General features: G+C 37.8%; 1 protein-coding gene across 3 annotated transcripts in view; it reads left to right on the top strand.

Moving 5' to 3' along the window:
• Window positions 1-111: 111 nt before the first annotated feature.
• The window catches only part of LOC117218896 (rap guanine nucleotide exchange factor 2), a 470,857-nt gene continuing 454,568 nt past the window's right edge, over window positions 112-16,400 (top strand). The window contains exon 1 of one of the 3 annotated variants that reach the window (XM_033467621.2): window positions 112-433. The gene's annotated coding sequence lies outside the window, so the exon portion shown is untranslated. The remainder of the gene's footprint in view (window positions 434-16,400) is intronic. The other 2 variants (XM_076527418.1, XM_076527419.1) reach the window with 2 other exon arrangements.

Here is a 16,400-nt window from a genome sequence, read left to right as displayed (position 1 = left end):
GAAGATCGGAAGCGTAAACTGGAAGTAGAAGTCGCGTCGACAGTGGGAGAAATCGCTCTGTGGAGGGGAGTCGTCGGAGTGTCGCGTCGCGGCGAAGCCGAAGCGAGCCGGAGTAGAGTCACAGCCGGCCACGCGAAACGGTTATGAGCGTGCGTTTTTTCTTTTCGTCTGCGCTTCGTGTTTTTCCACCTTTTTTCCCGCCGCCCGCGCCGCGCCGCGCCGTGCCTTTTGTTTTCGGAGTGCATGTACATCGAACGCGCGACGTGTTCCGCGTATTGTTCATCCCGCGACGCGCGTTTGTGATACTGACGTTTCACCTCGTCCCCTGGTTCATTGCCGCGAGTGTTTCTGTCTCTCTGTGTGCACGTTGTGTTGTCCAGTGTGTTCTCAGCACGTGGATTATCGCCGGTGGGAGCGACGCGCGTACAGAACGGTGAGTGTCCTGGCTCTCCTTTCATTCGATTTTTCCTTCCCCCGGTTTTTAACGAGAACCACGAACTTCTCTGCCGCAAAACTGTCTGCCGAGTTGTGTCACACAACAGGTGCGGAAGCAGTCGGTGACGAACTTGTTCGTATATACCGGCCGAGAGGATGATCGTTGAAGAGGTTTTGGAAAATCGGTGCCAGCTTGCTGCCGGTAACGGTTCTGTCTCGCGTAAATGGCACCTGACGGAGAATCCCTTATCTTCTATAGAGCGTTCCCGCGTTACTTTTGTATCGAACTCGAATTCTCGATACGCAAGAGCACTCGAATATGCGAATCTAACGCATCAGTTAGACGGGAATGGTATCGCGAGCCGTCGAGAGGACGATTTCGTTCGAATATAAACAATATATTATTATAGATATTATATAATAATAATATTTAATAACGGCTACGGGAAGTTACATAGATGTACACAATGCGAGAGCAGGAAAATTCTATTTTATATCGCTGAATAATTCTTGCTTGTATTTCTGAGAAACTCCCGGTGTGTCCACAGCCTAAAGCCGTTTCTGCATTTTTTGTCACACTCTTGGGGCCTGTCGCCTCGAAGCCAGATAAATTGGGGATAGGGCTGGAGACCATGACACCCCAGCGTGAAACGTAAACCAGACCTCATTACGGACATTGAGGCATTTCAGACTTGCGTTTTATCCAACATTCGTACGCAATTTTTTTTTTATTTCATCGCATACTTAAAAATCTATAAATAGTGTTTCATATATATGTATGCAAGTATATATTTTAATTTGGATTGGAGCGAAATAAATTGAGAGTAGAGTTGCGCATCGAAGAATTAATATTTTCAATACGATGAATTAATGCTTGTGATCGACAAGACTTTATTGTTAAAAATTTGATTGTTTTTAGTCGATCGTAATGACACAACGCTAAAAATATGTATACTGCAATGGACTACGGCTTTAATAAGTTTTGTAGTCAAATATTTATTATCATACTTATTTAATTGGCGATCAAATTCGTAGCGAAGCAGCACCAGACAAATAAAAAATGTGAAAGAACAAATAAATAGCGGAATAGTTGTTAAAAAATTAAGTTGTTTAATTAAATAAAACTGTAAATTGAATAAATTGGAAGGATTACAAGGAATGATAGATCTAATTACAAATTTAATTAAACCGTGAAATAATTACGATTAAAAGTCAAGTTGTTTAATCATAATAGTTAATTACTAACTATCTACAACATTGTCGAAGAGGATATAATTACGTTATATAATAAATGTAGGATTTTAATACTTGTGATTGACACTTACGTTAGTAATTAAAGTACTCAATGATTTTTCAACCGTTCTTTCTAGAATTTTCAACAGGCATTTTCATGCCGTATATGTAACTGAATACGAAATTGTCGAATGCTGTTTTGTAACTGTTTAATGAGAAACACCGACGGTACAGAATTTACACGCAAATAGGAACGAGATACCCGGTTATTGACGTAGGGACTACTAATTGATTTCGCACGCTTATCGGTAGTGCAGCACGACCGAGTAATATTATTGGGTTGGCAAAACTAAGTAATTGCCGATTTGTTCAATGAAATAAAAAATTTTTTTACTTGGAACGAAGTTTAATCTGTAATGTATTTTCCATTTTGTTCGATGACCTTTTGCCATCACTCTGACAACTTGAAAATTCCACGCTCGTAGAAAGTCTGATCCTTTTCGGCCAAAAACTGAGTTAAGTGAGATTTTACAGCGTCATTATCACATTAAAAGTTTTACCACGAAGGGAGTTGTCCAGGGATCGAAATAAGTGGTAATCCGATGGCGCGAGATCAGGGCTATATGGTGGGTGTAACATCAATTCCCATCCAATATCCATCAATTTTTGCCGAATGGACAAAGACGTGTGCGGCCTAGCATTGTCCTGCTGGAAATTCACACCTTTACGATTGACCAATTCTGGTCGCTTTTCCTTGACCGCTGCATTCAATTTGTCCAGTTGCTAAGATTCGCGGATAATAAAAAATAACATAATAATAATAATAATAATTTTATAATATAACATTTACGGATATCATAAAAATGGGAGTGAGAGACATCTATAACTGAAATCGGCAATTACTTAGTTGCCAACCCAATATATAAAAATTCTACCTATATTTTTGAATATCGTTCTTTATAAATTCACTCGCACAAATACCGTTCGTAACAATCAGCTGTAAAAAATATTGTTCATTCGAATACGTGCGTTTCTAAACAATAACATACTGTTCCATATTGTGTACTTCAATTTCTTCATCGTCCGGATTTATTGAACAGTTGATTCAATGCCTCTATTTTGGAAAGAACATTTGAAGTAGGCGTTTCAAAATAGGGACAATCAATCCGAAACACGGGAACATGATACAAAAATGGCGTTCCATATTAGATGCACGCTCGTACAATCTTGGCAATCTTATACCCCCCGAAAAGCGTCCCATAATAGGGTCATAATATTCAATATTAATAACCATAATATTCTGGTCGCTTTTCCTTGACCGCTGCATTCAATTTGTTCAGTTGCTAACATTCACGGATAATAAAAAATAACATAATAATAATAATAATAATAATTTTATAATATAACATTTACGGATATCATAAAAATGGGAGTGAGAGACATCTATAACTGAAATCGGCAATTACTTAGTTGCCAACCCAATACTTGTTCGAAATTTGTGGAACAAGCAACGAAGTTTCTTGTTTCAAATGTTATAGCATAAATATACAGTTTTACAATAAATTGATAATAAAATGATGTACTTGTTACTCGCGGTTTTCAACACAGTTTTTCCCGTGTAAAGATGGATCAGTAGATGTTTTGCAGATGAACAAAATTCAGAAAGACTATGAATGCAATCAAAATAAGTATGAAGTTCTTTCGCCAGATACGCGAGCCTCCTGCTTGGTTGAAACTGACCAAACGGTACCAGTGTAACAGAAATACACATCGCGCTGAAAACGAAATCAAATAAAACGTTCCTCCATAGAACAATGAAAAGAAAACCGTTTGGATTAGGAATGAGAAGCACGTACCTACTGGGACATAAATCTCCTATTTCCCTGCGCAACGAAATATTAATTATTATAATGTACATTGTCGCAATGATTCTAACCTGAACGTACGGCATTTAATTTTTGGAGTTGTGCGAAAAAGAACGATTTGAATACCATTCGAAGATCCGAAAATAAAATCTCTCCAAAGAATTGTACAAGTTAAGTTGCACTATGTGGAAGAACCAATAACAGCTTAGGGGAATATCCTAACGAACTATGTAAGGGGACCGGTTCACTAATTTAAAAAGATCGATTATTTATTTTGCTTGAATCGGTAATAGTATACGTCGAGATTATATCTTTTAAATTGTTAGACAAGTATTACAAGTGTAGTTAATAATTACTAGTTATGTGTTAGATGTCACGAAATGTTAAAATTATAATGTTAATATGTGATTCAGTATTTTCTACGTATAAATATATTAGTTTAATCTCGGATATATAAATTATCTTTAAGTAACGTCCATATCAATTTTCGAATCACGGACACGATCTAGCCGTTTTTATCTAACGACGAAAATATTTTATCAGAACATCGTGTCGCAACAAAAAATATCCACGGAGTCGTCGGCGACCATGTGTTTTACATCTGACCATAGATTAGTGTTACTCACATGTGACCCATGCGACATTGGAACGTCTTGAAAATCATTTTATGGACATTTCGTATGTAATGACGTAACAGAACACACCTCGGAGAACAATAGCTTGCCAGGCAAACAAATAAACCGCGACGCGATGCGCAGAGCGAGTTTTGACACGTAAGATGATTTTAATATTTATACGTTCATAAGACACCGATTCCTGAGCGGTTAAAGCGGAATGCTTGCGCACAAAAAAACGCAATTAACACTTACCCGTCCAACGATACCAACTATGGCGCCATGTAAACATCGACAGTTTTCATCGCCGGTGGCACTGTACATTAAGTGTCCGGTGTATTTTCACGGGTACAGCTTAGACCTTTTTATACTTGTTCAATGTGCAATATTTACTGTGCCTACGTTTCTACTAGCACGCTACATATGTTAAATGAATCGAAGCCATACACGGTAAAAGGGCACATAGACAGTTTTGTTCGTGCTCGAGGCTCATTTGTCAGTTCCTCGCTTGGCGGTCGTACTGTCGCGAAATATTTTTGTGGATTATTGAATCCGCGAGTTAAATTAGAAAATCTAATTTAGAAGTGACAAAATTGATTTGCAAACTTGATGTAAAGAATTGAAGAAATTAACACGTTTTGGAGCGCGAAGTTGTTTAACACGTGAAGTGCCGAAATTCAACCCCAAAAGTGTCTACCAAACCGAAGCAATTTAATGGATGGAACTGAAATTAGGAAATGAAAATTTATCATACCAACTCTGCGTTCTAAATGCGAATTGCGTTATGTGCTTGTACAATTCAATTCGTTCGATTATATTACAATCAAAATGAATTTTGAAGATTAATAAAAAATTAGTGTCACTCCTTTGTAACTTACGAGTTGCTCAACGATTAACGATGTTCCACTAATTTGATGATCGTGAATTTTTTATGCGTAATAGATACGCGACAGAATATTATTTTTGACGTATTTTAAATGGTGGTCACTCAAAGAGTTGTTTGCGAAAACCACCTTGGAGAAATAAATAATTCTTCCGATCCTTAATGATTGATTTCAAATTCTGAGAAAATATTCCGAATAAAGCTATTTTGCAGCTTTATTATCGCTTTCATCTCGTGTAAATTTCTGGGGCATTAACTGAGAAAATAAAAGGTAAAGTTTCGTCTGGTAGAATAGTGGCGCAGGGGTAGTCCTGTGGATTGACCAATTTGCTCTGCCTTCGATTTGTTTCCTGGTAAAATTAATTTGATACTTCTCGAATGAGACATATTATACATTTTCTATTAAAAAATAAACAAAATAAGAAAATACAAAAATTGAGTACATCTTATTCTCGAGAGATATGAAATTACTTATGCCCGAAAACAAATCAGAGTCGTTGCACTCGATCACCCCGCAGCAGCCAACTTAACTATCCCAACGTAAAGATTATTTTATAACATGCTGTGACAATTTTCGGTGGCGCCTGCGTTAAGGGAGATCGAACGACAAGAATAATTTCGCTCGCATCGGTTGAGCCGTTTATTTTGAAAGTGGCATAAGTCACTTTGTTTTTAAGTCGATATATTTAAGGGTTTGTCTGAACAGGAACCGCGCACTATATGCAAGCATTTCTACTTAATACACCACCCACGTCTAAGACATTCCGCAAGAAACTCGCTAATAACATCCTCCACGGTACGGGAGTTCCAATCCCTCGAGTTTGCAAATATGTCCCTCAATTCGATGACACGGGGTTTAGTTGTTGCTTCGTACGTCGGTGTTCGTTAGTTCAATTCGCTGAGGGTGAGAAACGCCGGGACACGTATTCTGCGTTTAAATAATCGTATTCACTTCTTTTTTTTTAGCAATACGATACCTTTTTCTTGGCACGTTAGTCGTGTACGATGGTCGCGATTGTTTTTAACGAACTTGAAACTTCGTTTTTATGGCAATCTTGGTAAACCAAACTTTGTCACTCGCGTTAAACTTAAACACGTTCGCGCCTATTTTTTTCGAACCGTGTTTGTATCAGCGCCACAGTGCGGCCTTCCCTCGCAAAGTATAATGTAGATAACTAAAAAATTATAATGTTAATGTGATTCAGTATTTTCTACGTATAAATATATTAGTTTAATCTTGGATATATAATTATAAATAGATAGATATAAAATAGATATAAATAGTAAATATAAATAATAATATATATATATATATAAATAATATATAATATATAAATATAAATATATATTTATATAGTATATAAATATAAATATATCTATGAATAAATAGATATAAAAAGATAATATATAATTATGTAGATTAGATAATAACAAAAAAATTTGTTTGATTGCCTTAGGTGCTGATGTGCGTCTCCAACCTTTCTTCTCCTAGAATATCTTAAGAAAAGCGTCCTCTTTCTACCGAGTCTTTCTCATTGAGCCGCCATTTTGTATTCTTCTGAAAAATATAACATTCATTCGAGTAGCCAAAGATACGTATAATAAACCCTCCAAACCCCGTTTGTATTGCTTTATACGGATTTTGTGTCGAAAAGAGCGTTATTTTTCGAGCACTGAAAGGGATGATACAACCCTTTAAACAACGAATCGCAATTGCCACATTATATCCGGTGTTCTAAACCGGGTTGCCGGCCGATTTAAGCGAAACTCCGAACAAGCCAGGAGGCAGAGAACGCGCCGGACTCCGCGGAACGTCTTCATTCTAATTCTAATGTTCGCATAGTCCGGTTATTCTCGTGCGCGCGAGCAATTCGGAGTCATGCCGGCGTGCTGCCAATGCCGTGCACCTTCCAGTAACCGTTCTGAATACCTGTTTCACGCGAACCTCGGAAAAAAAACTGATTGCGTGGCCTCCGCGGAAGAAAGGAATGAGCCTCAACGTTCGCCGTTTAAAACGGTAAGGGGGCTGGGGAAGAGAGGACAGAGTGAAAGGGAGGTGGTACTCGTTGCCTCTCGAAGAAGCCACGAGTTTCGGATTCCTAGCGTCTCGTTTTCTGATCGCGGCATCGCGTAAACCAGTTTCCGTACACGAAACAATCCTCGATGACGATGACGGATCGGAAGTGCGGCATCGGCATCGCGCGCCGCGAAACCGCCATGTTCGTACACCCCTTGCGGCGCACAGTGGCACGAAACACGATTTATAACTGAGCCGTTTATTTTGAAAGTGGCATAAGTCACTTTTTCAAAAAAATCGAGTTAATGGTAACACTAATTACAATCGAACGGTATCTTTTCATTTAAGAAAAATTTGCAATCAATAAGTTGTGAACTATTGAGATTTGTTCGAGAGAAGTTTTGCTAATTAACGGTATAACAAACATGTTTATTTTGAAAGTGGCATAAGTCGCTGTACTCGGGAAATTAATTGCGGGGCTTAGTGTAAAAGAAATAGAAACGTGTGATAAGTGTGTGTGAAGTATCGTTTTGAATTATTTTCAGTATTTTTAAAAAACTTGTGATCACTGGACTTATTTTTATAAGTGCGAAAGAATAGTGCAGTTTTGTAAATTATATTATAGTGATGCAGCGGCTACCTCCAGACCCGCCAGCAGATGGCTATAAAATGTTTTATAAACTAACTTTAGATGAAAAAGATGAATTTCTAACTTTGGATTTGTCACCAAAAAGAGGAAGACCTAGGCGTTATTCACAAATAGAAATGGATCCGTTATACGCTGGATCTCGTCCTGTTTCTTCAACAAAATACAAAGACACGATGGACTTGCTTAATTATATACCCCCAATATACCACAGTTATTTGAAAAATTTGAAACAAAACACGATTTCCGAGGACTTAATCACTCCTATCGATGACGAAAATTAAATTGAACCGATGTATTTTCATATAAATTACTTATACTTATGTTTCAAAATGTACTAATTATTTTTGTATTTTATGAATATTAAAATAAAAAATACTTAATTCAAACCTTTATATTAAATATGTTTATGGTATAAATTATTATTATATATGTAATTTATTTAACAATTTTAGTAAATCACTGTCCTTTCAAAACATTACTTCAGTAAAATACGTCGGACAAAATTAATATATGTCAGTCGTTTTTCTAAACTATTTATTTTGAAAGTGGCTCAAGTCACTTTACCGTAATGAAAAGTGGTGATTTTTTAATGTTCATACGAAATTATTTATACTGAGAAAAATATCAGTATCCTTCTTCTCGAAAGTTAACATCCATATTTTTAAACGTGTTAAAACGCAAACCCTTAAATATCTCGACTTAAAAACAATGTGACTTATGCCACTTTCAAAATAAACGGCTCATATATGTTGTTTAACTCTTGTTCCATCCTTCAACGGAATTTTCGGGCTGCATCCGCCTAACTTTCTCCGGGACGAATTACCTTTTCCTTTTATCCCTAAAAAACATTTATTGACGGGGAATCTTCGGCTCAACGAGACAAATTAACAGTCCTTCAACGAACGACGTGCAAACGACAAAAGGTCATGTTCGTTAGGTTTTCAATTTCGTAGAGCCTTCTTCCTTGCAATTTCTAAGTTTATGATTTTCGAGTTACCTGCTACAGTTTCTTGCTATCTGCGGCACTGTGTGCTACGTCACTTTACATCCCCTTCCATCGCGTCACTGGCCAATCAATTTCTAGTCTTCTGTCCACGAAACAGTATAAAAACTCGAAACCGATTCTTCTTTTGGTCTTCTTTTGGTCACTTGTCGGTTCATCGTCATTTAATCTTTAGTCATTCGTCGGTTGCCAGTTGCTCAGTTCACACTTGTTCAGTCAGAATCTTATTCACGCTTGTTGAGCGGCACATTCTAAATCAACCAAACAGTTGTCCCTTTTTTAATGAAACGGACAACGATATCGATCTACTCCGTCGCGCAGCGTAATCGGCTTTACGACCCGAGAGATAGTTTAAATTGCGGAGTGACGATGTCGGGTGCTAATACGACGCACCCAAAACAACCCTTGTACGTGGTTTAACCCGTTGCACTTGAAAAGCAACTTTAACTCGAAATCTGAAATAGTTTCTTCGTCCTATACTATTTCCATTTCATATAACTTGCCGCATTTTATGCATACGACATTGAATTTTGTGACTTTAGCAACATTTGCATTTCGTAATGTTTTTTCAATATAAACAAATTCGATGATGTTAAAGTTATTCTGAAACGTGCTATAACAATTTTTGATATCACCTCTGACTCGCCACTCGAGTGCAAATCGTTAAACCTTGTCTGCCGTGTCACGTATACGATGATGGAATTACTTTCGCTGGGTTCTGAAAATTAATTTTAACGCGAATCCTTGTTACATTTTAATTCGACGAAATGAAATACCTCATCTTCACGAAATCTTTAAGGCTGTCCGTAGCGGTCGAAGAGTTAAAATAGCGTCTTTAGGTATGTATGCAGCGTGACGTGCAGCTCTTTAGGTCGTTTGACCGTGTTTCAAGCGGTTCGATCGGTTGACGATCGTCGCCGATCCGCAGCTACCTGTGTTAAGTCGGATCAGTTATGTTCCACGATCCTTCGTTGACTGTTACACTCCGCTGTACGGGTTGTTTCAATCTCTTTCCAGGCCATTTTACAATTTCGCGCGAAACTGCGAGGGGAAGCTACCCTCAATCCCTCCGCCGCTTTTTAAGCGCGCGACTTCCCGTTCGTGGACGCAAACGTGTCAAGGATGGAGATCATGGCTGTAGTCATCTACGTGAAACAGCCTTGAGGCACTTAAATATCGATTGAGGATGCAGGAGTGCATCGACGAATGCTTCCTGCCGGTGCAATTTAATCGCGTGCAGGCCCGCAACACGCCTAGATCATTGTTTTGTTTCTTACGTTCTCTCTCTCTCTCTCTCTCTCTCTCTCTCTCTCTCTCTCTTCCCCACCAACCTCCTCTCTGTGTCATTTGATCGCGCCTTATTCTTTTTCCAGTCTGTTTCTATTCCTTATTAACCCCTTAACGGTTATGCCCGCGTATGCCATGGGCGCTCTAAATGAACAAGGCATAATTTTAAATCGTGTATACTTTATTAAGTTCGTAACCGTTTCGTTCTCTTTGCATGCACAAATGCTTCTATCGCGAGGGGTTAGAAAGATTTTAATTTTGTTTCTACGTGGTCCAGTGAAAACAACTTTAAAAGTTGTTTTAGTTTATTGCAATACTACGTACAATTACGATTTAACACAATTTAATACACTGTACAACGGCAACTGTCTGTTACTTCCCTAATTAGCCCGAAGCATTTAATTTTCCCGTCGAAATCTCCATTCGCGTTCTTTTCCCAGCCACACTCTACGCTTTCGCTAATATAAAATGTCGAGCGACGATCAAACGTAACACAATTACGAGAATGGAAGAAAGAGATGCGAAGACAGGTGAAACAATTAAAAGCATTTTCATCGTCAAACGAGTATTCGACATCGTAATATTTAATCAATTCACCCTCCTGTACGCTCAATTCTGCAACAATGAGGCATGTTCCGTTTCTTCAATTTTAATAATGATCTTTATTCGCGAAGAAATTTTCCCATTTTTTTGTTTTTTAACCGAGCAAACGAGGGTTTCGTAGCCTGTGTACGTTATAACTCGGAAAAAATTGTTCATTTATTGGGTTGGCAACTAAGTAATTGCCGATTTCACAGTTATAGATGTCTCTCACTCCCATTTTTATGATATCCGTAAATGTTATATTATAAAATTATTATTATTATTATTATTATTATTATTATTATTATGTTATTTTTTATTATCCGTGGATGTTTAATAAAGCAGAATCTTTAATATTAATGACCGTAGGTAGAAAAGCAGAAGAAAGTAAGATTTAGAAACAAATCTGCTGAACACATTACTTGCCGGAAGCAAGTCTATCTATAAGCTTCTAAATAACTACGTTGTGCGTTCACACGAAGTTTGATTTTGATACTTTCATCGCTGTTTTTCACCAGGACGTAAGAAAAGAAAGTCCAAACTCCCTAAATTGAGGGAACAGTGTAATATTTAAAATGGACTTACAATATTTAAAATGTACTTGCAATATTTATAATATACTTGCAACATTTAAAATAATGTTTTCTAATCTCGATGCACGTTTGCATGCTCTGATCTATCAATTTGATATTTAACTCAAAATTTACACGCACGGACCGATGAGAACGTTGAGATTGCTGAGATTACTATGTTTTACAATTTGATTAAAGCTTCTCAGAATACTCGCTACTGCATTTCAATGGATTATTAGCGTTTTATCTCTCACTTTACCTTATGATGGATTATTATTCAACACTTTGACTGCCTCGCCAGTAACTTCAAAATTTCATAAAATCACAGTATTTTATTCGATCGAAACAAAATTAATTACTTTGCCAACGATGTTACATTTTTCGAAACCTAATAGAAATAAAAAGCCATAACAGATAAGCGTACAAATTGATTTTCAATTCTGAGCAAATAGTGAGTGCATGATGAGTCTAAAGTCAGCCAAGTGTTTTGCGAAATTATGTTCCATCTGATGTTTGGTAAATTTGTTATATCGTAATGCTGAAACTTTTAATAACGATATTAATTTCATCGTGACGTCTGTATGTAGTAATTACCGTTGCTAATCGAAAGCTGTTCTTTTCGGTTGGCAACTAAGTAATTGCCGATTTCAGTTATAGATGTCTCTCGCTCCCATTTTTATGATATCCGTAAATGTTATATTATAAAATTATTATTATTATTATGTTATTTTTTATTATCCGCGAATCTTAGCAACTGGACAAATTGAATGCAGCGGTCAAGGAAAAGCGACCAGAATTGGTCAATCGTAAAGGTGTGATTTTCCAGCAGGACAATGCTAGGCCGCACACGTCTTTGTCCACTCGGCAAAAATTCATGGATATTGGTTGAGAATTGATGTTACACCCGCCATATAGCCCTGATCTCGCGCCATCGGATCACCACTTATTTCGATCCCTGGACAACTCCCGTTTTAATGACGATGACGCTGTAAAATCTCGCTTAACTCAGTTTTTGGCCGAAAATGATCAGACTTTCTACGAGCGTGGAATTTTCAAGTTGTCAGAGAGACGGCAGAAGGTCATCGAACAAAATGGAAAATATATTACAGATTAAACTTCGTTCCAAGTAAAAAAAAAATTTTTATTTCATTGAACGAATCGGCAATTACTTAGTTGCCAACCCAATAAATAGTTCTCGGTAATACTTGAAACGATTCCAATTTGATTATTAATTCCAGTTGTCGACCGATATTCGGGAATTCATTTACGCGTGGGATGCTATTTATTGCACTACACTTGTAATGAGAGCTTCCTCCCTGTTCGTCGACCAGTGGGCATTCTGTGTCGGTCATGAACGCGCGTAGGTTACCCGTTCCAGGCACGCCGCTTTTATTTGGAACCACCGGGTTTACAATTTATCCTTTACCGGTGTATTCTCGATAGCAAAAGAAAAAAAGAAAAAAGAACGAAAGAGGAAGATCGCAAGCCAGTTGGTCCGAGATGAATTCGCGATACCTGAAAGCCGGTCAAAAGACGATAACAATCGGCGCATTTTACCGTGAAACTCTTGATTAACGCAGCGTCGACAGGATCGTAATTAAACGCGGAGGAAGAAAGTCCGGTTAAACGTGGCGTCTCTTTTTCCATTCTTCAATGAAATCTCTCCTCGTCGCAGGAAAGCATTTATTGTTTCCTCGGCGCAGGAAGCCGCTCGGCACGGGAAATGAATCTGCATCGGAGAAAGTCTCGCGGGTTCAGTTGTTGTCGCGAGTGTGTCTCGATATTCTCTCGTATTCTTCGACGAACTAAACGATAGGATACACACCGTATGTAACGTATACAATATACACTGTACACTTACCGAGAAAAGTGCATGTTTTTGTGTATAGCAAACCTTTTAATATATGATGCAAAATATTGCGTCGACGAAACTATTGATTTCATTTGCTTTTATATTTTAGTTTTTAACTTTTATATTCTATTTTTGTATTCTTTATTTTCTTCGAATCTTCTTCATGTTTATTATTTCTTTCTATTTGTCGTATGAACTAAATAAAACGATATGTACTTTTAATTTAATATAAGATGTATACAAACATTCATTTATAGGTCATTGTATTCATTTCGAAAGGCTCTAGCGAAATGTGAATAAAAAATTGGGTCATCCCATTTAGAAAAACAAGTTTGATCTTCGTATCTTCTCTACGTCCTCACCTATAAAAAAATCATTGACATCATATAATGTAGCACTCGAAATCAAACAACTTTTGTCTGACACATCTTTTTCTGTTGTCAAAAACAAGCGAGTTATTCAGGTGTCTTGTTTCAAATTCCCGACCAGGGTGTTTAAAAAATGTCTCGCAATCCAGAACTGGGTGGTTCCTGAGGTCATTTGAAGTAACTTTTTCCTTTACAAAAATTAAGGGGCATAATACCGAGGCATCGTTAATGAGTTATTAACGAAACACATTGACCAATAAGAGGCGACCTCGGCCGGCGCTCTTCTCGTCGCGTTGGTCATCCGACGCAACGGCAGTAGTTGCTAGGGCGGGGCGTCAGCCGTACGCGATCTCTCATTGGTCACTGTTTTTCGTTAATAACTCGTGAACGAAGCCGCGGATTGTATTTTCGCTGAGAAAGAAGTTACTTCAAATGACTTCAGGAATCCTTTATTTCCAGATTGCGAGACATTTTTCGAACAGCCTGCATAATAAGCTTCCTCATAATTTTGGCATGTAATGTTCAAATTAGCGCGATTTTTACAAATAAATCCATTAATAAATATTATAAATCGTCGCATAATCGAGTCAGTACGACTTGACCGTATTCCGAGGGTGAAGTATCACAAGTCGATCACCAAGGAAATGCGTTTCTTTGCTGAAAAGAAGAAGCATCGTTAGGGAGATGCATAGTCGGCAGGTAGGAACAGCAGGCGGGCAGCTGTTGCAGCGTGACACGCGTGCATCTGCCTATAAGTGAACGATTAAGACACACGGTGGTTGCCGCAACAAGGTAAATTAGGTTACGCTGGTCACGTTCCTCGCGGAAACGATGAGTTTCTGCGCGAGATGCTACCGCGGCTCGCGAGTTTACGGGACTTGCGGGAGCTGCTCTCCTCGGTTCCCCTGAACAGTTAGAAGTCGATGGTCCGATCAGAATTCCACGCAGAGGCGTATATTATAGCTCGTCCGACCGTGACTTCAACGACGCAAAAAGATCGTTTGGTTTTGCGGAGAATTGTTCTGTAGAAACTGAAACTGAATACGTTGGGTCCTGGGGGATCGTTGGCGGAGTCCAGTGCCACATTTCTTAACCGGATGGCTGCTTGAGTACACCCGTTATAACACGAAATGTTGCCATTTCTGTGACGAGTATACTCGTCAAAAACAACTAGCCGGTTAAAAACGATATACATAACATATGTTTTGATATTCTTTATGAAAGTATTAGGTCTACCTATCAATAACAACTTACTTGTTTGCATTACAATAATCATTTTGTTACTATTTGCACAGGGCACAGCAACAAGACATTCATTCTGATTTTGTAACAAGTGTTATTGTAACATTTGCCGTAAGTAACGTATAAATTGAATAAATAACTCATAAATGTATCTTGACGATACGAATAATCGTAAATTAAAAAATTAGTGACCCGCCATTTTGACGGGTTTCGTGAATCTAGTGTCGAAAAAAGTTTAAGAAATATCCAGCGTCAAGCAGAGAAGGCAACGAAAGTTATGCCGAATCTAGATCAACGATAATCATGAAGTGTCGAGAAGAGATACAAAAAGAATTATGTGAGAAATAGTACAGTTAAATAATAATGCAGTAATTTCTCCTTAATTCGCGCTCAGATTGCGCGGAGAAACGGACAATTTGGGAAGAGGAGGCACGATTATTCGAGCCTTGCGACTCGCTTTTTATATTAGGTCTACCGGAAAGTTCTGTCCGTTTTTGAATTGAAATATAACACAATTTTCATACATTTAATAATATTTCTTGTAGAATATACTTTCCATCGTTACTTATGACTTCTTGCCAGCGCGATGGTAACTTGTAAATGCCATTTTTAGAAAATGATTTGTTTTTAGAGCCGAAGAACTCGACTAGTGCTTGGTTGACATTAGCTTCAGTTTTGAATTTTTGTTCCTGTAAAAAGTTTTGCAAAGAGAGAAACAAGTGATACTCGGAGGGTGCTAGGTCTGGGAAGTATGGTGGATGCGACAGAATTTCCCAGCCTAGCTCTGCGATTTTCCGACGAGTCGCCAAAGCAGCATGTGGTCTGGCATTATCATCGGTAGCCATGTTTTCACGATCGCGTCTCGCTTAATAATGACACGAGACATCTTTGTTTCAGTTTATTTAGGAGAGTACATGCGTGTAAATGCAATGATAAAGAGAGATAGTCGTATATGTCTCAAATCAACATGTGCATATGAATTGAAACTTGAAGTGACACTATCGGACAGAACTTTCCGATAGACCTAAAAGTATTTTATAAAAGTATTATACTTAAGCAAAATATGAAGAAAATCAACCCACCCCCCCCCCACACACACACATTTACAGCATTATTATAGTAACTTACATATTTTTCAAAGCGATTGGTTAATGCAACGCAAAGATCCTAATGTTCGCATTTGTTTTAAGCCTAGAACGGTCCTTTGGGGTTGCCGGCGATCCTATAAAATTATTAATTTGTCTGCAAACGTGTAAATAAATATAACAATAATAGTATTAGTATTTATAATAGTTTTAGTATTTTATACTAAGTTGTACTTTAGTATTATTATAATAGTTTATCCTGGATTTTATCCTGGACCTTGGAATATCTTCGTTATTTTTGCTGATAGGTGTCAAAAACTCTGTCACAATTTTGCTGAGTTCAGTGCTGCGAATAATTATTGTTCATGTTTTTCTTTCTCTTAAGGCCATTAATTTTTCAAGTATTAACGGTCGTCACAATTTTGTTGCACATTGTCCCATTTGTTTTTCTTATAATGCTGCACTACGGTGTACATGAAGACGAATTCAACGACCTCTGACACTGTGACTTTGAATTGACCACACACACACACAACATAAACCATATAATATAATATAACTATAACAAAAATGAATTTTCAAGTTCGATATAAAAACTGTGTCCGTTCCATTCGACTGATCCGGTGCTCGAAGTTTCAACTGACTTTTCGCAAGAAGATGAAACGTGTGTCAAAAATGAACGGTTCATATCTTGGGGGCTGTAAGATGTAGAA

This window comes from Megalopta genalis, unplaced genomic scaffold (assembly GCF_051020955.1).
Source record: "Megalopta genalis isolate 19385.01 unplaced genomic scaffold, iyMegGena1_principal scaffold0020, whole genome shotgun sequence".
Classification (NCBI taxonomy): domain Eukaryota; kingdom Metazoa; phylum Arthropoda; class Insecta; order Hymenoptera; family Halictidae; genus Megalopta; species Megalopta genalis.
Note: the sequence above shows the minus strand (reverse complement) of the source record. Positions and strands in the feature narration are given on the sequence as shown.